At 41.6% G+C, this 22,214-nt stretch overlaps 1 pseudogene; it reads left to right on the top strand.

The window, feature by feature from the left end:
* The first annotated feature begins 6,158 nt into the window (after window positions 1–6,158).
* Window positions 6,159–6,567, top strand: LOC102136938 (large ribosomal subunit protein eL32-like; annotated as a pseudogene).
* Window positions 6,568–22,214: the final 15,647 nt, after the last annotated feature.

Genomic DNA, 22,214 nt, shown 5'->3' with positions numbered 1-22,214 from the left:
CTCCCTGCTACAAACATCATGAACTTCCCAAGGCTCCACCTCAGTGGGCAGCCTGGTTGGAGTTTCTCCAGGGACCCTCCTCCACCTGGCTGTCTCATTGGGATTATAGGCATGAGCCACCGTACCTAGCTGGGACAAATTGTTAATGAAAAAGAATATATGGAGAAATAAATTATTCTAGGGCTGGGCCAGAGAAAATATTAAATGAGCTATAAGCATCTTCCAGATGCTTACAGAGGCTTATAGAAAGCAAGGAAGTACTCAGAAAATTAAAGGATGGGAGTACATCAAAAACACAGGACCCAACCTGAAAGAGCTCTCAATGGCCAAAGCTGGGTAATCTGAGCAAAAAAATAAAGTAGAGCAGGCTCAGTGGCTCATACATGTAATCCCAGCACTTTGGGAGGCTGAGGCAGGCAAATCGATGGAGCCTGCAAATTCCAGACCAGCCTGGGCAGCACAGTGAAATGCTGTCTCTACAAAAAATACAAAAATTAGCTGGGTATGGAGGTTGAGGTGGGAGGATTGCTTGAGCTGAGGCTGCACCACTGCACTCCAGCCTGGGCAACAGACCAAGACCCTGTGACAAAAATAAAATAAGGCTGAGTACAGCAGCTCATGCCTGTAATCCCAGCACTTTGGGAGGCCGAGGCAGGCAGATCACCTGAGGTCAGGAGTTTGAGATCAGCCTGGCCAACATGGTGAAACCCTGCCTCTACTAAAACTACAAAAAATTAGCCAGACGTGGTGGTAGTCGCCTGTAATCCCAGCTACTTGGGAGGCTGAGGCAGGAGAATTGCTTGAACCCGGGAGGCGGAGATTGCAGTGAGCCGAGATCACGCCATTGCATTCCAGCCTGGGTGATGAGCAAAACTGCATCTCAAAAATAAATAAATTAATTAATTAAATAAAAAAAAAGTAGTATTGGATTATACTCAACATACATAGTGAATAACAAGGCATCTAGACTGATATGTATGAGTAAATAACCATATAAATGGGAGTAAAGGGACAAATTTTTCTTACTGAAGTGTTCCAAATAATATATGCAGATAACCCCCATTCCTGAAGATGGAACTTATTCACTCTTTCCCCTCTTTACTCCTTCTCACCTGGAGTGTGGGTTGAACTTAGTGATGTTGAAAGAATAAAGTATGTATAAGAAACAATTGGGCCAGGTGCGGTGGCTTACGCCTGTAATCCCAGCACTTTGGGATGCTGAGGCAGGCAGATCCCTTGAGGTCAGGAGTTAAATACCAGCCTCGCCAACATGGTGAAAACCCATCTCTACTGAAAATACAAAAAAATTAGCTGGGCATGGTGGCAGGTGCCTCTAGTCCCAGCTACTTGGGAGGCTGAGGCCCAAGACTTATTTGACCCCAGGAAGTGGAGGTGGAGGTGGCAGTAAGCCGAGATTGCACCACTGCACTCCAGCCTGGGCAACAGAGTGAGATTCTGTCTCAAAAAAAGAAAAGAAAAAAAAGAAACAATTGCAGTGGAGAAATCTGAAGAACAGATTTCTCAACTAAGTGATCAAAGCTAATATCCCCAGTGGCAAATCATGTTGATGGCATCCCATTTGTGATAGGATATGGTGAGAAGAGCACTTCCCCTCTGTGGTATTCTTCCCCAAAATCTTTAACTCCAGTCTAATCACAAGAGAACTATCAGACAAAAACACACTGAGGGACATTCTACAAAATAACTGACTTGAAACTGACAAAATGTCATGGAAAACAAGCGAAAACTGTCATAGACTAGAGGAGATGAAAGAGACATGATAATACATGCCATTTGCTATCCAGGATTGGATCCTGGAACCAAATATTAGTAACAAAAATTAGTGGAAAAAAAAAAAACTAGTGAAATTTTAGTAAAGTCTGAAATTTAGTTAATAGCAACATATCAATACTAGTTTTTTGGTTTTGACAAATGTACTACAGCAATATAAGATGCCAACATTAGGGGAAACTAGTTGGAGTGTATATAGGAACTCTGTACTACACTTGAACCTTTTCTGTAAATTTAAAATTATTCCAGAATAAAAATTTTATGTTAAAAGGCAAGTATTGTTTAATAACAATAAGAAAGAACTGAAAGCAAAAAATTCTAAAATAAGGAGGCCCATAATTTTCCATGCAAATTCTGGAAAATATTCAGGATAATGTGGAGGTGAGCAAGTTTTTAGGAGGCTAATCACAGTCCCCAGATTATGAGTTTGTGATAATGTATTTTCAGTCCTCATTCCTGAAGAAGTTGAGAAGTTTCCTAAGGTTACCTGCCCAGGCAAGTCAGGTGAACAGCTATCTTGTGATAGTCTCTAAGTGTTTTTGTTTTTGCTTTTTTTAAAAAACAATTTGAGATAGGGTCTCTGTCATCCAGGTTGGAGTGCAGTGGCTCGATCAAGGCTTCCTGCAGCCAAGACCTCCTGGGCTCAAGCCATCCTCCCACCTCAGCCTCTTAAGTAAACTCTAAGTTTTGATAAAACCTTATGCTTCCTCACATGAGCTTCTGGTCTTCTAAGAGCCACAGCTTGCTTTATTCTACCTATAATGGATTCCCATTGTCCTTAGAATAACATTTTTTTTTCCTTTTTCTTTTTTTTAGGAAGGGTCTTACTCCGTTGTTTAGGCTAAATACAAACTCCTGGGCTCAAGTGAGTCTCCAATCTCAGCCACCCAAATAGCTGAAACGACAGAGGATAAAACATAAATCCCTTAGTTGTTTGCCAGGAATCTCTAGGCCAAGCTCTACTCTTGCCATAGCTCCCTTATACTCTATGCTCCAGTCATCTTGATCCTTAGGAGCCTTCATATTCTTACTAGAATACTATCCCCTTTATTACTGTCTCCATTCCACCTGGTTATATCTGACATCATCTTTTTCATGTTTTGGCATAATGGCACTACCTCAAAGAGGTGAATTGGCTAGCCTAAGGTAACCACAATAGACTCAAGCTTGCTGTGGAGGTCAGTGATCTTGCCTTCTGGTCAAAAATGTTTCATTACCAACTTGGGCAACATGGCAAGACATCATCTCTACCAAAAATCTCTTTAAAACTTAGTCAGGTGTGGTGGCATGTGCTTGTTATCCCAGCTACTCAGGAGGCTGAGGCAGGAGGATCACTTGAGCCCAGGAGTTCAAGGTTGCAGTGAGCTATGATCATGCCACTGTGCTTCAGCCCAGGCAACAGAGCAAGACCCTGTCTCTAAAGTAAATAAATAAAATTTAAAAGTATGTTTTAACAGTTCTTTTTCTTATTAAATTACATTATGAATGGAATTCCAAATAAATGGTTGGGGTTCAGGGGGAGCAGTATTTTTTTTGAGATAGAGTCTTGCTCTGTCACCCAGGCCAGAATGCAGTGGTTTGATCTCAGCTCATTGCAAGCTCTGCCTCCCGGATTCATGCCATTCTCCTACCTCAACCTGCCAAGTAGCTGGGACTACAAGCATCCGCCACCATGCCCAGCTAATTTTTTGTATTTTTAGTAGAGATGGGATTTCACCATGTTAGCCAGGATGCTCTCGATCTCCTGACCTTGTGATCCACCCACCTTGGCCTCCCAAAGTTCGGGGAACAGTATTTTAATCACCCTAACAAACTATTTTCATTTAAGTCTTGACTTCTTATCTGTTTGCACATATAAATTTTACAAAATTATAATCATAGTGCTGATCAACTTTTTTTTTCAAACTCCAGTACACACCAGAGGATCAATTTATATTCTGCTTTATTTTTTGTGCACATATTGTTAAGCATTTTCCATGTTGTTACATAGATTAGGTATCTATTCATGGTTTTTTTATTTTTAATTTTTTCTGGAGAATGGGGGTATCACCATATTGCCCAGGCAAGTCTCGAACTCCTAGGCTCAAGCTATCCTCCCACCTTTGCCTCCCTAAGTGCTGGTGTTACAGGCGTGAGCCACTGCATCCGTTCTATTTATTTTTATCATTCATATCTCATGTATTCATCTATATTTACTTTGAACTTATAATGAATGAAGTACTGGGCAAGATACTGTCATGCCAAAACAGAAATCTTTGTATCTTTGCTCTAGGGGAGTTTATATCTAGTCTTCATTAATCAGTTAATTTGCCTTGCATCTTTTTTTCTTTTTCTTTTTTTTTTTTGGAGTGCAGTGGCACACTCTCCACTCACTGCAACCTCCGCCTCCCGAGTTCAAGCGATTCTTCTGCCTCAGCCTCTAGAGTAGCTGGGACTACAAGGCACCTGCCACCACACCCACTAATTTTTGTATTTTCAGTAGAGGTGGGGTTTCTCCATGTTGGCCAGGCTGGTCTTGAACTCTTGACCTCAAGTGATCTGCCCACCTCAGCCTCCCACAGTGCTGGGATTACAGGCATAAGCCACCATGCCTGGTGCCTTCCATCTTTTATTAATATTACTCTTCAATATGATAGTCTATATTAATACAATAATATAGTCTCCTTTGCTCTGTAAATTACACCATGTAGCCTCTTTTTTTCAAAATAGTCCTACCTATAAATTGCATTTACTCTTTTATAGTTTCTTCTCATTTAAACTTTCCTAAAAAATCTCATGTTTTCCTGATCTTGCAGGATACAGTAAAGTTTCTCTTCAAAGGTTTAGCCTGCTAACTTCCTGGTTCTTTGTTCCCAAACTTAACTTTCTTGTTCTACATGCCTCCTCGCCCCTAGTTACTGTAAACAGCCTACACCCTTCCCGTCAGCTCTAATCAATAACTCACATCTGTTTCCTTGGTTACCTGCACCCATTCTTTGCCTGATACTGCATGTCTCACATGCTTCACCACTGTACCTCATGTCCCCCTTCCCTTCCATATTTACAAAGATATTTGAAAGTAGCCAATTGGGTCAGCTCAGATTGTGTGGTCTGACCCCAGCCCATTGCAGAGTGACACAAAGGTAAGGACTATGTGCCAGAGATAAAAACACCTTGCTCTCCTTTGTTCTGTGTGCTCTTGCAATCTTGATTGATGCAAGTGGCACCCTTCTGCAGAAGTAAGTTGCCTTGCTGAGAAAACTTTTGCCTGAATGCTGGTTCCACTTTGTGGCACCGAGCATTTATTTCTAGAGCATTTTTATATCCAACCATCTTAAATGCTGAACATTCACTAGAGACTCCCAAAACTTAATCTTCTCTAAAATCATTGCAAGTTTTGAAGAGACCTCAAATATAATTTTTTCCAAAAAGAACTTATCTGCCTCCACAAATAAAGGGATCTTCTATATTCTATGTTAACTAATGGCATCATTATGTACCCAATTGTTCATAATGTTTTGTTTAAGTAAAAACTTAAATTTACCCATGAATCTCTCCTCATTTCTTATCACATCTCTACCTAGTAGGCCTCATTACTTCAACATTTTAAATATCTCACTTTTATCTCTTTATCTACATTCTCATTGTATTCCTTCAGTTTCTACTCATCTCTTCTGTATGCTTGCAGTAGCCCTTTAACTGTTTTTTGCCTTCTCCATTGTGATTTTTCAGTCTTTATCCTAACTGGTTTTTGCCTTCTCCATTGTGATTTTTCAGTCTTTATCCCTCTCTACTGATAAGAATTCTTTTTTTAAAAGTCAACCTTAGGCCAGGTGTGGTGATTCATACATGTAACCATAGCACTTTGGAAGGCGAAGGTAGGTGGATCATTTGAGGCCAGGAGTTCGAGACCAGCCTGGGCAACACGGTGAAAACCAGTCTTTACAAAAGTACAAAAGTTAGAAAATCTCAGCCGGTCACGGTGGCTCATGCCTGTAATCCTAGTGCTGTGGGAGGCTGAGGCCGGTGGATCACTTGAGGTCAGGAGTTCAAAACCAGCCTGGCCAACATAGTGAAACCCCATCTCTACTAAAAATACAAAAAAAATTAGCTGGGCATACTGGTGGGCACCTGTAATCCCAGCTATTCGGGAGGCTGAGACAGGAGAATTGCTTGAACCCAGGAGGCTGAGGTTGCAGTGAGCCGAGGTTGCACCACTGGACCCCAGCCTGGCATTCCCGAGCAAGGCTCCATCTCAAAAAAAAAAAAAAATATATATATATATATATATAGTCTTATAACCTTGTCTCAAAATAAATAAGTTAATTTTTTAAAACCCCAACCTGGGCGCTGCTTACGGAAGTGGCAGTCATCTCCTCCTCAGAATCATGTTTGCCCTCAGATCCCTTGTGAAGCCCAAGATTGTCGAAAAGAGAACGAAGAAGTTCATCTGGCACCAGTCTGACCGATACATCAAAATGAAGCCTAACTGGCGGAAACCCAGAGGTACTGACAACGGGGTTCATAGAAGGTTCAAGGGCCAGATCTTGATGCCCAACATTGGTTATGGGAGCAACAAAAACTACAAAGCACATGCTGCCCAGTGGCTTCTGGAAGTTCCTGTTCCACAACATCAAGGAGCTGAAAGTGCTGCTGATATGCAACAAATCTTACTGTGCTGAGATTGCTCACAGTGTTTCCTCCAAGAACCACAAAGCCATGGTGGAAAGAGCTGCCCAGCTGGCCATCAGAGTCACCAACCCCAATGCCAGGCTGCGCAGCAAAGAAAATGAGTAGACAACTCATATGCACGTTTTGTATTTAAATAAAAATGTAAAAACTGCAAAAACAAACAAACAAAAAACAAAAAACCTTAGTCAAATGGTCTTCTTACTTCTAAACATACGATTTCTTGTTTGTTATCTGACACTATCAATTCATCATATTATCACCATTTTAAACATACGTTGAACATGTAATATATGCCAGATATTCTTCTAAGTACTTTATATTATTTAATCTTTGCATCAGCCCTTTTGAAACAGCATTTTTCATTCCAGTTTTACAAATGCAAATACCAGGACATAGAGAGGTTAAATGATTTGCCCAAGATCAGTAATTTGGCAGAGCCAGGTAGTTTGACTCTAGAGTCTTTGTTCTTAACATTACCTCACAGCTACCTTTCACAAATATATTAATTCCAGACCTCTTAGTGTGGCTTATAGTATTATTCCCAATTCAATCTGAAATCCATCTCCCCATTCATTAATTACTTATTAAGTACCAAGTATAGTTGATATGTATATTTTTAAAACTTCCTTCAAAGAGCATGTGAGTTGGTGAAAAATAATGAGTACAAAATGTTGCAAACACTTATGTGGTATAATACAACGCAGTATAAATATTTTCAAATTCTATGTGAACAGAGGGAAAAACTTAAACTGGGCTGAATTTTGCTTTTTCACACTGTTGTCATTTTTCATGTTGTTCATAGGTTCGAAATGTCCCCTTCCTTGACTATCAGCCAAACTACAGTATCTTCAAGATGCCACTAAATTGTCTTCTGCTCTGTGGAGGCACCACTGACACAGTGCAAAATTGGCATTCCTTCTTTGCACACCCATCTTACATGGTGCAGAGTTGTAATATTGCATAGTCTATCGAATTGTTATCGCTTGTTTATGTGGGTGTCCTCCACCTTCACTCCCAGAATTTAAACAGAGGTCAGTCTTATTTTTCTTTGTATTCCCTTCTACTACCTAGCGTTGAGCATAGACAATCTTCAATTGTTGCTTAAAACACAAAAAAAATAAAAATGATGGTAGTCAACACTTATGATCAGTTTATTATGTGCCTGGCTCTAAGTGCTTCACATAAGTCAGATGAATGAATGGATAGATGAATGAATGAATGAATGAATGAATGAATGAATGAATGAATGAATGAAACAGTCTAGAGAGAGTTGGTTGGTTAAAGCTGTGTTTCACAGATTTTCAGTCATCAGTAGGTTCTACACTCTGTACATTGTGGTAGGCAGAATTCTAAAGTAGCCCTCCTGATTCTGCTTCCTGGTATGCATGTTTTTGTGTGGGTAGAACCTGGAACTTGCTTGTAACCAACAGAATGTGGCAAAGGTGAAGGGGTTTTACATATGTAATTAAGATCCCTAACAAAACATACTACTACCAGTGTTTCCTGTTTGATTTTTGTTTTTTTCACATCAATCACTGAAAACCCTATGCGTGCAAGCTTATGACATCATGGAATAGAATGTAGGATAGTCTAATGTATGAGCTGTCAAATACCTTGACAGTAGTTTGCACAATGCCTAACAGATGTTAAGTGTCACAATGTTTATTTTAAAAACGTAAAATGGCTGGGCCCTGTGGCTCACACTTGTAATCCCAGCATTCTGGGAGGCCGAGGTGGGCGGATTACTTGATATCAGGAGTTTGAGACTAGCCTGACCAATATAGTGAAACCCTGTCTCTACTAAAAATGCAAAAATTAGCCGGGCGTGGTGGTGCGCTCCTGTAATCCCAGCTACTCAGGAGGCTGAGGCAGGAGAATCGCTTGAACCCGGGAGGTGGAGGTTGTAGTAAGCCAAGATCGTGCCACTGCAGTCCAGCCTGGGTGACAGACTGAGACTCTGTCTCAAAAAAAAAGGATCCCATAGCACTCATGTAAATTCACTGCCATGTCCTGGTGCCTGTGGCACAAAATTTGGGAACTGTGGTCCTATTCCATTCCTCTTAATGGTGCATATTGTTCAATTGTATGGATAAGATTGTTTTAATTACTACTGCTCCATTACGTGTTAGTTTAGGCTGAGGCTGTATCTGTTTTTTATTTCCTTTCTTCTTCTTTTTTTTGTTTTTTTTGAGACAGAGTTTCACTAGTCACCCAGACTGCAGTGCAATGGTGCAATTTGGGCTCACTGCAACTTCTGCCTCCTGGGCTCAAGCGATTCTCCTGCCTCAGCCTCCCGAGTAACTGGGATTACAGGTACCCACCACCACGCCTGGCTAATTTTTGTATTTTTAGCAAAGACAGGACCATTTTGTATTTTTAGCAGACCATGTTGGCCAGGCTGGTCTCTAACTCGTGACTTCAGGTGATCTCTGCACCCCACCCCAGCCTCCCAAAGGGCTGGGATTACAGTTGTGAGCCACCATGCCCATCAGACATTTAAACTTTTAAAGATGATTTACAAACTAAAAAAAAAAATCGGCATTTTTCAGTTTTACCATAGAATTATTTTCTGTTTGGACATGAATTGCCTTTGCTAATTTTGATGAGGCATTTTGAAAGATAACTACAGATGATATGTATTTTGTAGTACTTGTTTAATATATTTGGGATAAGAAGTAAAACTACTTAGAAACACAAGTGAAATTTAATAGTGTTTTGTTCAATTTCCAATATAAAGGAAATTTCAAAGCCAAAACGATGGGCAATAAATAACTTTCAAAAATTTTACTGTTCAGTACTTCTAAGAGTTAATAAGACAGGGGAGGGAATTGGTTTTATAAAACATATTTTTAAACAGGCCATATCATTTCATAATTATATGAAATGTGCATCAAAGAAAATTATTCTAAAACTCTATAAAGCATGGCAGTACCACCGTTCTGGTCGATTATGATAAGAGGAATTGGCTGGAGCCCATATAATCTGCATGTGAATTTGATTAAAATTGTTTTGCTTTAAATATATACATGGATATGTTGAGAGGAAGATACTTCTATTTAAAAAACATTAAATCAAGTAGGTGTAGTTGGGTGAAAATGGGAAAGAAGACATCTCATCCAATGGAAGGTACAAAGAGAATGCTGTTTTGTTTTTTTGGGATTTGATGAGTCATCTGACCTTGATTAACAGTGTTTTGTTTGTTTTTCTCTTGTGAGTTTTTCATTCTGTTTTCTGCGAATAAACTAATGACTAAAAAGAGTTGTAGTAATGATAATGACACACTGCTCTAAAGAAACCATGGGAGCAGGGGAAGTGGGAGGTGTATTGGATCCAGTCCACTGTATCAAGTGACGCTCTTACCTACAGAAAAGTTTTTTCCCTTATCCCAACATTATTAACTATATTGGTTAACCTAAGAAATGTAATCAAATACACATTTGTATGCAGACTAAGACTTTTAATTATCTTTTTTTTAGATTTTTAAAAATTTCAATTATGATCTACATTCAAGAAAAATTATTACTATTATTATTATTATTATTTTGAGATGGAGTCTTGCTCTGTCACCCAGGCTGGAGTGCAGTGGCGTGATCTTGGCTCACTGCAGCCTCCCAAAGTGCTGGGATTACAGGCATGAGCCATGGCCCCTGCCGAAAAATTCTTATAAAAGCAGTTTTTTATTCATTCATCAACTAAACATGTTTGGAATACATAAACATGTTAAGTGTTGACTAGGTGCTAAGTATACAAAAAGCAATAAAGGACATGGTCAATTTGTTTTCAATCTCATATTCTCTCTCTCTCTCTTTTTTTTTTTCTTTTGAAACAGAGCCTTGCTCTGTCGTCCAGGCTGGAGTGCAATGGCTCAATCTCAGCTCACTGCAACCTCTGCCTCCTGAGTTCAAGCGATTCTCCTGCCTCAGCCTCACAAGTAGCTGGGATTACAGGCGACTGCCACCACGCCCAGCTAATGTTTTTTGTAATTGTAGTGGAGACGGGGTTTTACCATGTTGGTCAGGCTGCTCTGGAACTCCTGACCTCAAGTGATCCACCCGACTCGACCTCCCGAGGTGCTCAGATTACAGGAATGAGGCACCGCGCCTGGCCTGAATCTCATATTCTTTTGATGGGTACAGGTTAGAGTAAAATTTTTAGAACTATGTGGATTCATTGTCCCCTTCCTAGGGAGTAAAGAGCAGAATAAATGATGAGGAAGATGAAATAATACTTGAGTGTTTCATTTTCCTTTGAATTCTCCAGTTCACTAATTAAATAGTGTGTAAGCTTTCTATTAAGACAGTAACCATAATACTCTTATTTATAGGTCATACTGTTTGTTTAAATGAGGATTGACTTAGCACATCTCATGAGAAAGTCCAAATTAATATGTGACCACCTCAGATATGGTTTGAGAACTTAAAAAAATTATTAATGCATCCAAGTATTCTTGATTTTTTTTTAATAATTTTGTTTTCTGGTGTCACTTATACATGTATTTTATTTCTTTTTCTGATCTTGCATTGTGAAATCTTTTTTTGCCATGGCTAGAAAATAGAAAGTTTCCCTTCTATATTAAGAGTTATAGTTTTAGGGAAAAGAATGTTACTGGTAAGATGACGTTTTTGGAGAATAATACGTAATTTACACTGACGCAAGTGATAACTCTGAATTTCATCTTTTTGATGATCTCTCAAAGACACCAGTTTTATTTTTTCTTTGTTCTTTTTGGCATTGGATTTTTAACCTATAATTTTATAACCAGCCAATCTATCAGTAAAGTATGAAGGTAAAGCAGGTATTTTCAGACTACAGTAACTTGAAATGTATACTTCTGTTAAAGAATAACTCAGAAAAGGTAAAATCATGACTCTCATACATACAGATATAAAATTAACATGTGCTAAATATCTTACTTAACTCATTGTTAATGAGGGAACCAGTAAGATTTTACAGCCAGTTTAAAGGAGAATTCAAAGAAGCACAAATTTATATGGAATAAAGGAATTTTGAAAAAAATTTCCAAATAGATATTAAGCTGTTTTTATTTTTTATTTTTTGTAGAGGTGGGTAGAGGGATGTGAATTGTTTATTGTATGTCTATAAATAAGAATTATTTTGCATTGCTATCAGTTATCCACAATTTACAGAGTTGTAAAACAGCTCAAAGGTAGCGAAACGCACTGAGCTTCTATAATCAGAATCAGGTAACTTGGAAAGGTATGCTCTAAACAATGCATAATTTTTCACTGAAGAACAAAATGCTCCAAGTATGCTCCCAAGTAACTTTTATTAGGACACGGCTAGAGAAATTCTTCATCAAAATGAAGGAGTAAATTTTTAAAAACAGAAGACAAAGAAAAAGAAGAAGAGACAGGAGATCACCCAAACAGGGTATAGGGTATACAACACCCGGGAGTGGTGAGGCTCGGGACTACAGCAGAGCAACAGACCAGAGCCCAGCCAGCCCAGGGTCCAGAAGGAAGGAGACCTCCTAAGAGGGTTCTAGGAAAATAGAAATGGAATTGATGTGCTTGAGCATATGGAAAATATAATTAAAAGGTCTTCAGTAGAGATGTCAAATCTTTTAGAGCACACTAATGATAAATAGTAAAAAAATAAGGTGAATTTAGGCCAGGCGCGGTGGCTCACGCCTATAATCCCAGCACTTTGGGAGGCCGAGGCTGCCGGATCACCTGAGGTCGGGAGTTCGAGACCAGCCTGACCAACATGGGGAAACCCCGTCTCTACTAAAAATACAAAATTAACCGGGCGTAGTGGCACATGCCTGTAATCCCAGCTACCCGGGAGGCTGAGGCAGGAGAATCGCTTGATCCCAGGAGGCGCTTGATCCCAGGAGGCGGAGGTTGCCGTGAAGCAAGATTGCGTCATTGCACTCCGGCCTGGGCAACAAGAGCGAAACTCTGCGTCAAAACAAAACAAAACAAAAAAACAACAAAAAAAGTTGAAGTTAAAAATAAAGCCAGCATTAATTTTAGGATTTCTGGCTGCACAAGAATGGATATGTAATGCTACAGATGGCTCAGGTGTGAACAATACGTGCATAGTCATGTGAAACGGCTACGTTGTCTGGGATATATACCCTGGGGTTTGATGTCTCACATGGAGAAAGAATTCAGGACATGGACACATGTGGATGGGTTAAGGAGTGGAAAGTTTAATAGACAGAAGGAAGGAGAGAGGAGAGCAGCTCTTTGAGATAGAGAGACAGGAGAGAGGAGAAAGGAGAGAGGCAAGAGAAACAGATCTGGGGGAAAAAAGGAGACTTAGTGGAACGCAGCAGATTTTATAGTCCGGTTTGAGGAGGCAGTGTCTGATGTACTTAGGGCTATGACGCTTACATAGCACAAGGGGAAGGCTGGTCCCCGCCCTAATCTTATTATGCAAACGAGCTTTTCAGTTCATGGGGGCCATCTTGTCTGCTCTTTACTGTACACGTGGCTGACAAAGACAAGGGAAGACGGAGCCACCATCTTGAACATGTCTGGTCCCTAGTTCCTGCTGGCATTCACTTGTTCAAGCTCCCAGCTTGCTTGTGTATGTCTGCAGCTAGACTTTACAGACTGCTCTTTTTTTTTTTTTTTTTTTTTTTTTTTTTTTTTGAGACAGAGTCTCTCTCTCTCTGTCATCTAGGCTGGAGTGCAGTGGCTGGAACTCAGCTCACTGCAACCTCTTCTCCCAGGTTCAAGCTATTCTCCCGCCTCAGCCTCCCAAGTAGCTGGGATTACAGGCACCCGCCATCACGCCCAGCTAATTTTTCTGTTTTTGTGGAGACGGGGTTTCACCATGTTGGCCAGGCTGGTCTTGAACTGACCTCAGGTGATCCGCCTGCCTCGGCCTCCCAAAGTGCTGGGATTACAGGCGTGAGCCACTGCGCCCAGCTAACAGGCTGCTCTTTGTTAGAAAATGATTTGGGGCTGCCTCTCATTAAAAAGAAAAGTCTGACTGAGGACTTCTGTATACTCACCATCTGCCTAAGTGATTTCTTCTTAACTCCTATATCAATTATAATGTAAATATTGACTATTCCTCCAAAAAGTGTGATAAAGCTATGTTGGGATGATGGGGGAGGGGAAATGATAGCTATACATGTGGAAAGGTTAGTCATCCATCAAAGTCATTAAGCAATATCTAAAAATGATAAGGCTAGGGCACGGAGCGGTGGCTCACGCCTATAAGCCCAGTACTTTGGGAGGCCGAGATGGGCGGATCACCTGAGGTTGGGAGTTAGAGACCAGCCTGACCAACATGGAGAAACCCCGTCTCTACTAAAAATACAAAAATTAGCTGGGCGTGGTGGCCCCTGCCTGTAATCCCAGCTACTCGGGAGGCTGAGGAGGCAAGAGAATCGTTTAAAAACCTGGGAGGTGGAGGTTGCGGTGAGCCGAGATCGCACCAGTGCACTCCAGCCTGGGCAACAAGAGCGAAACTCCGTCTCAAAAAAAAAAAAAAAAAAAAAAAAAGGCCGGTGGCAGTGGCTAACACCTATAATAATCCCAGCACTTTGGGAATCCGAAGTGGGAGGATCACTAGAGACCAGGAATTGGAGACCTGTCTCAAAATCATGTCTCTACAAACATTTTTTTTTTTTTTTTTGAGACGGGGGAGTCTCCCTCAGTCGCCCAGGCTGGAGTGCAGTGGCACGATCTCGGCTCACTGCAAGTTCTGACTCCCGGGTTCACAACATTCTCCTGCCTCAGCCTCCCGAGTAGCTGGGACTACAGGTGCCCGCCACCACGCCCGGCTAATTTTTTTGTATTTTTGGTAGAGATGGGGTTTCACGGCCGGGCGCGGTGGCTCAAGCCTGTAATCCCAGCACTTTGGGAGGCCGAGGCGGGCGGATCACAAGGTCAGGAGATCGAGACCACAGTGAAACCCCGTCTCTACTAAAAATACAAAAAATTAGCCGGGCGCGGTGGCGGGCGCCTGTAGTCCTAGCTACTCAGGAGGCTGAGGCAGGAGAATGGCGTGAACCGAGGAGGCGGAGCTTGCAGTTAGCCGAGATCGCGCCACTGCACTCCAGCCTGGGCAACAGCGTGAGACTCCGTCTCAAAAAACAACAACAAAAAAACAACAAAAAAAACAACAAAACAAAACAAAACAAACAAAAAAAAAAGAGATGGGGTTTCACTGTGTTAGCCAGGATGGTCTTGATCTCCTGACCTCATGATCCGCCCCCCTCGGCCTCCCAAAGTGCTGGGATTACAGGCGTGAGCCACCCCGCCCGGCTGTCTCTACAAACTTTTAAAAAAAATTAGCCAGCATACGCTGGGCACGGTGGCTCACGCCTGTAATCCCAGCACTTTGGGAGGTCGAGGAGGGCGGATCACTTGAGGTCAGGAGTTTGAGACCAGCTTGGCCAACATGGTGAAACCTCGTCTCTACTAAAAATACAAAAATTAGCCGGGCATGGTGGTGCATGCCTGTAATCCCAGCTACTTGGGAGGCTGAATCAGGTGCATTGCTTGAACCTGGGAGGCAGAGGCTGCAGTGAGCGGAAATGGTGCCACTGCACTGCAGCCTGGGTAACAGAGTGAGATTCTGTCTCAAAAATAAATAAATAAATAAATAAATAGCCAGGCGTGGTGATGTGTGCCTGTAGCACTAGCTAGTCAGGAGACTGAAGTGGGAGGATCACTTGAGCCCAGCAGCTAAGGCTCTAGTGAGCCACGATCATGCCACTGCACTCCAGCCTGGATGACACAGCCACAACCTATTTCAAAAAGAAAAGAGAAAAAATTCGAAAAATGATAAATTAACAAATAGCCATAGAAGCACAGTACTCACAAATGTGGAGATAAATACCAGAGAAAATAGCTAGCAGAGCTGCCAATGACTGCCTGTGGGAAACAGATACCAGTTGTGAGAAAGCTTAGGGCAGAGAATGGCTGTTTTCATTAAAAACTTATATACATAAATTCCCACATACATACCTGTATAATTATACATCTATCTATTAAAAATAAATTTGAAAAAAGGATTATACCTTAAAAATGAGTATATATTACTAAATGCCAGTGGGATATGGGCAATCTCAAACATTTACCAGTGTTTATAAATTGGCATAGCCATTGCTGAAGGTCTAACCTAATGAAATTTTATATTTATTTATTTATTTATTTGACATGGAGTCTTGCTCTGTTGCCCAGGCTGGAGTGCAGTGGGGCAATCTTGGTTCACTGCAACCTCTGTCTCCAGGGTTCAAGCAATTCTCCTGTCTCAGCCTCCCGAGTAGCTAGGATTACAGGCATGCACCACCACATCCGGTTAATTTTTGTATTTTTAGTAGAGACGAGGTTTTGCCATGTTGGTCAGACTGGTCTTGAACTCCTGACCTCAGGTGACCCACCTGTCTTGGTCTCCCAAAGTGTTGGGATTACAGGCATGAGCCACCGTGCCCAGCCTTATGTATGTATGTATTTATTTATTTAGAGACAGGGTCTCACTCTCTCTGAGACTGGACAATCCCAGCTCACTTGAACTGCCCCCCAAGTTCAAGTGATTCTCCCGCCTCAGCCTCCCAAATAGCTGGGACCACAGGCGTGTGCCATCATGCCGGGCTAATTTTTGTATTATTAGTAGAGACGGGGTTTCCCCATGTTGGCCAGGCTGATCTCGAAGTCCTGACCTCAAGCAATCCACCCGCTTGGCCTCCCAAAGTGCTGAGATTACAGGAGTGAGCCACCATATCTGGTCCCTAATGAAATTTTAAATGTATATATTGAGGACCTAACTCTGATTTTTTTTTTCCATCTTGCCCAAATTCCTATCTAAGGGGTCTGGGGAGTAATGCCCTACAAATAATACATTCTTATCAGATAGATTTTATTTAACGCTATATAGCGTGACTTACTTTCCAACCTGATGGCATAACATTACAAGACAAGGAAGAAAATCAAAGTATTTTATCCCAAAACATGTTTCTTTGCCATATTTTGAAATGGCCCTGCAAAGCTGTTCTTTGTGGGGGAAAATTTACATCTGTAAAGATACTCCATTAACATAGCTAAATCTTTTTCTTCTAGACCCTCCCAATCCTAAAGAGATTAACTGAGATCAGAATAGGTAATATTTGTCATCCATCGTCTCTAAGGGCAGCCGCTATAAGACTTCAAAACAACTTTGGTCTCCACAATCTTTATCTTAACCTGAAACTTCTCTTTCTATCACTCCCAGGTCTTTAGACAAACTCAACCAGTTGTCAACCAGAAAATGTTTAAATTCACCTAGAGCCTGGAAGCCCCTGCTTTGAGTTGTCCCGCCTTTCTGGACCAAACCAATGTAGTTCTTAGATGTATTTGATTGATGTCTCATGCCTCTCTAAAATGTATAAAACCGACTGGGCATGGTGACTCATGCCTGTAATCCCAGCACTTTGGGAGGCTGAGGCAAGTGGATCACCTGAGGTCAGGAGTTTGAGACCAGCGTGGCCTACATGATGAAACCTTGTCTCTACTAAAAATACAGAAATTAGCTGGGTGTGGTGGCAGGTGCCCGTAATCCCAGCTACTTGGGAGGTTGAGGAAGGAGAATCACTTGAACCCGGGAGGCGGAGGTTGCAGTGATCTGAGATCGTGCCACTGCACTCCAGCCTGGGTGACAGAGCAAGACTCAGTTTCAAAAAAAAAAAAGAAGTATAAAACGAAGCTGGGTTCCAACCACCTTGGGAACATGTTCTCGAGGGCTCCTGAAGGCTGTGTCGTGGGCACATCACTCATATTTGGCTCAGAATAACTCTTCAAATATTTTACAGAGTGTGACTCTTTTAGTCGACAATACCCTTTGACCCAACAGCCTTTCTTCTTGGCATTTTTCCTCAGAGAATCACTTAGAGGTTTGCTCAAAGAGGCATTCCTAGTGATGTTCCTGGAGTGTTGTTTACAAGGAAAAGAATGATAATGCTTTCCAATGAAGGGAGAATGGCAGTACAACAATAGCAAAACAAAAGTCTGTTTTTTTTTTTTTTTTTTTTTTTTGGAGACGCAGTCTCACTCTGTCACCCAGGCTGGAGTGCAGTGGCATGATCTCAGCTCACTGCAGCTTCCGCCTCCTGGGTTCAAGAGATTCTTCGGCCTCAGCCTCACAAGTAGCTGGGATTACAGGCTCCTACTACCACATCTAGCTAATGTTTGTATTTTTGGTAGAGTGGGGGGTTTTGCCATGTTGGCCAGGCTCGTCTCAAACTTTTGACCTCAAGTAATCTGCCAGCCTCAGCCTCCCAAGATGCTGGTATTACAGGTGTGAGCCACCATGGCTGTACTCACACTTTTAAGAAGAGGAAACATGTTCAGAGATGTTAAGGTATACTTGGGATTCTAACCCCTTGAGTCAATGTATGTGGAGCTCAGGCTTATTTCAAAAAATATATAAATATATAAAATTTGACATAAAAAAGCTTAAACTTGGCCTAGTGTAGTGGCTCACGCCAGTAATTCCAGCACTTTGAGAGGCCGAGTTGGGCGGATCACCTGAGGTCGGGAGTTCGAGATCAGCTTGGCCAACATGGTGAAACCCCATCTAAAAACACACAAAAAAATTCGCTGGTCATGGTGGCACACACCTGCAGTCCCAGCTACTCAGGAGGCTGAAGCAGGAGAATTGCTTGAACCTGGGAGGAGGAGGTTGCAGTGAGCCAGGATCACACCATTGCACTCCAGCCTGGGCAACAAGAGAGAAACTCCATCTCAAAAAAAAAAAAAGAAATAAAAAAGCTTAAGGTTTCTTTACATGTTAATTTAAAAAGAAGAGAACCACGTATATAAAGTGTTCAATTAATCAGAAAATCTCAAGCATACTGACTAAGGCCATGACGATGTATAGATTCATTTCACCATCACTAATCAAAATACATATCCTTTATAAATCATGAACTCCTTTAGAGCAGGGACTATAGTCACATATCTATCTTGAACACCTAACAAAATGCCTGAGATGGCACATAGTATATGATCAATTCTTTTCATTTAATTTAATGGCATTGAACAAATGGTAGTGAGTATTCCATAAATTACAAGATAAATTTTAGTTCATTTACAGACTTACTTTCAAGTAGCACTGCCTTCTTTTTTTTTAGTTGTGCAGATGTCAGGATGGTCAGTATTTTTGTTTGTTTGTTTGTTTGTTTTGAGATGGAGTCTCACTCTGTCCCCCAGGCTGGAGTGGAGTGGCACAATCTCAGCTCACTGCAATCTCTGCCTCCTGGGTTCAAGTGATTCTTCCGCCTCAGTCTTCCGAGTAGCTGGGTCTACAGGCACACGCCACTACCCCTGACTAATTTTTGTATTTTCATTAGAGACCGGGTTTCACCATATTGGCCAGGCTAGTCTTGAACTACTGACCTTGTGATCTGCCCACCTCGGCCTCCCAAAGTGCTGGGTTTATAGGTGTGAGCCACCGTGCCCAGCCGATGGTCAGTATTCATTGAATTATTATATTTTATGTGTTAGGGCTTTCAGTAATGTCTGTTCAATTGAATTGTGGAACTGTTATGCAAAAGGTAAATGAGAGAGTCCTTTCCCTCAAGCAGTATACAATGTAATTGAAAATGTAAAAGTATCATTATGGAGAAGACTAAGAACATTTTCAAAGCAACAAATAAATAAATGTGAGTAGCTCTCAAACTTTAAAAAATCTTAACCCAGAGGAAGAAATACATTTTACATGGCTACCAAGCATATATATACACATAAAAATTAAAACAGGCTGGGCTTAGTGGTCCACGCCTGTAATCCCAGCACTTTGGGAGGCTGAGGCGGGCAGATAACTTGACGTTAGGAGTTTGAGACCAACCTGGCCAACATGGAGAAACCCTGTCTCTACTAAAAATACAAAAATTAGCTGGGTATGGTGGTGGGCCCCTGTAGTCCCAGCTGCTCAGAGGCTGAGGCAGGAGAATTGCTTGAACCTGGGAAGTGGAGGTTGCAGTGAGCCGAGATCATGCCACTGCACTCCAGCCTGGAAGACAGAGCGAGACTCCTTCAAAAAAGAAAACTAAAACTAAAGTTTTATAGTTTTATGAAACAATGTATACTCTTACTACTATTGTTCTTTTCAAAAGATGGAGTCTCACTATGTTGTCCAGACTAGACTCAAACTCCTGGGTTCAAGTAGTCCTCCTGCTTAGCCTCCCGAATACTCTTATTTTATGGTTACTTTTTTTTTTTTTTTTTTTGAGATGGAGTCTCACTCTGTCACCCAAGCTGGAGTGCAGTGGCGTGATCTCGGCTCATTGCAAACTCCGCCTCCTGGGTTCAAGCGATTCTCCTGCCTCAGCGTCCTGAGTAGCTCGGATTACAAGCATTTGCCGCCACACCTGGCTAATTTTTGTATTTTTAGTAGAGATGGGGTTTCACCATGTTGGTCCAGCTGGTCTCAAACTCCTTACCTCGTGATCCGCCCACCTCGGCCTCCCAAAGTCCTGGGATCTCAGGTGTGAGCCACTGAACCCGGTTGGTTACATTCCTTTTTTTTTTTTTTTTTTTTTTTTTAATTATTCTAGTCTATTTCATTGTATTTTGTTTAGCTTAAAAAATTCTATCATCTGCCAATGAAAGTTAGTTTTTGACCTTTCAGGGTTCATTATCTGAAGTTTGGAAAACATTGGTCTTGCTAAATGACTAATAAACCTTTTTATTTATCTATAACAACATGCCTACTATACTTTCACTTTTGGATCCATGAAGGTTATAGACAGTATGGAAAATAAATGTTCACAGGCAATTATCTGTATGAGGCGTGAATTGGCAAGAATAAAGTTGATAAGGCTAAAGGTATCTAAAAAGAATAAACCAGGGCCTTAAGAATGAACTGGGCAAAGTTGACTAGAGAATTGTAGTAATAAGAATGGTGAAGAAAGCATTGTCCTCAGGAGCAGGTAAAATAGTGGCATTAAATGAAACCAGCAGAGCTGTAGACAGAGGGGGAAAGTGGCTGTTTCAGGACACTTGAGATGTGGAATCCATGAAGAGGTGCCAAGGAGAAAGCAAGTTGACCTAAGCTTTTGGTCCCATGGAATGACCCAAAAAATATTTGGCAAAGAATTGTGGAACAAGGGAAATGTAATATTCTACCTACACAGAAAGCAGATTTGATATGAGACCCCGTATTGCAAAGTTGGTTTCTCGACTGTGTTTACTTGCAATTGCTTACTTGGATGTAGTTTCTGCCCTGATGTTTCTTTTTTTTTTTTTTTGGAGACGGAGTCTCGCTCTGTCGCCCAGGCTGGAGTGCAGTGGCTGGATCTCAGCTCACTGCAAGCTCCGCCTCCCAGGTTCACGCCATTCTCCTGCCTCAGCCTCCTGAGTAGCTGGGACTACAGGCGCCCGCCACCGCGCCCAGCTAGTTTTTTGTATTTTTTAGTAGAGACGGGGTTTCACCGTGTTAGCCAGGATGGTCTCGATCTCCTGACCTCGTGATCCGCCCGTCTCGGCCTCCCAAAGTGCTGGGATTACAGGCATGAGCCAACGCGCCCGGCTGCCCTGATGTTTCTGTAAGTGATCTCAAAATCACTTTGAGTTGCTTTTCTAATACTAATTTATGTGAATAGATCTGTTTTCTTACACACAGTTTCTTTATAATAAGCCAATTTGTGTCACACAAAAAGACATTTATTTTTGAGGTAATAATAAAAGCTAAAATTTGTTCAGTGCTTGCTATGTGTTAGACATTGCTCTAATCACTTTGCATCTGTTAATATATCTAGCCCTTAGGATGACCATTTGAGGTAGATGGTACCATTATTCTCTGTTTTATAAATAGTTAATATGGGCAGAAATAATTTACCTAGTATCATAGAGTTAACAAGTAGCAGAATCTAACTTCAGAGCCCTTTAGTTTTTTTTTATTTTTGAAATGGAGTCTCACTCTTGTCGCCCAGGCTGGAGTGCAGTGGTGCGATCTTGGCTCACTGCAACCTCCATCTCCCAGGTTCAAGAGATTCTCCTGCTGCAGCCTCCCAAGTAGCTGGCGTTACAGGCGCGTGCCACCATGCCTGGCTAATTTTTTTTGTACTTTTAGTAGAGATGGGGTTTTCACCATGTTGGTTAGGCTGGTCTCGAACTTCTGACCTCAGGTGATCACCCACCTCAGCCTCCCAAAGTGCTGGGATCACAGGCGTGAGCCATTGCACCTGGCCAGAACCGTTATTTTTAAGCATTGTGAAAAAGAGGCTGCCTGAGGCTAGTAATATAGTCTGGGGACATAGCAACTCTCAACATTGTGTTTCCGAGTACCAGGGCCTAGCCATCTGACGTAGGAGACCATAGGCCTGCCTGTTTCTGTGTTCTAGGAGTGGCATACTCCTATCCACACTACAAAAACTTAGGAACAATTATAGTTGCTATAAAAGATATATGTGATAAATTAGATGCAAACAAAATAGTTAATGTTGTTGCAATTTGTGCAAGGAAGTTACCTGAATTGTGATGGGATTAATCTGAGAGTTATTTCTAATATTAGCAAAAAAGAAAGCTTTTGGGAGACAAAGAAATATCTGCAGTTGGAGTAGTTACACTGCATCTTTTCACAATTTGGGTCTTATGCTGAATATCTTGTTTACCTCTCCAGGTCTTTGTTCCATTCTTCTGCCTGCTCTGTGTTCTGGGAGGCTGACCTGCATAGACTGCATCAACAGGCTCTTTTGTCTTCTGGCCTTAAGTGGGACCAGCCAATGGAGTGCCGCAGCCAGAGATGCTGGATGGGCAGAGAGCTCTTGAAACAGTTTCCACCACCTCTTA

This window comes from Macaca fascicularis, chromosome 2, assembly GCF_037993035.2.
Source record: "Macaca fascicularis isolate 582-1 chromosome 2, T2T-MFA8v1.1".
Lineage (NCBI taxonomy): Eukaryota > Metazoa > Chordata > Mammalia > Primates > Cercopithecidae > Macaca > Macaca fascicularis.
Note: the sequence above shows the minus strand (reverse complement) of the source record. Positions and strands in the feature narration are given on the sequence as shown.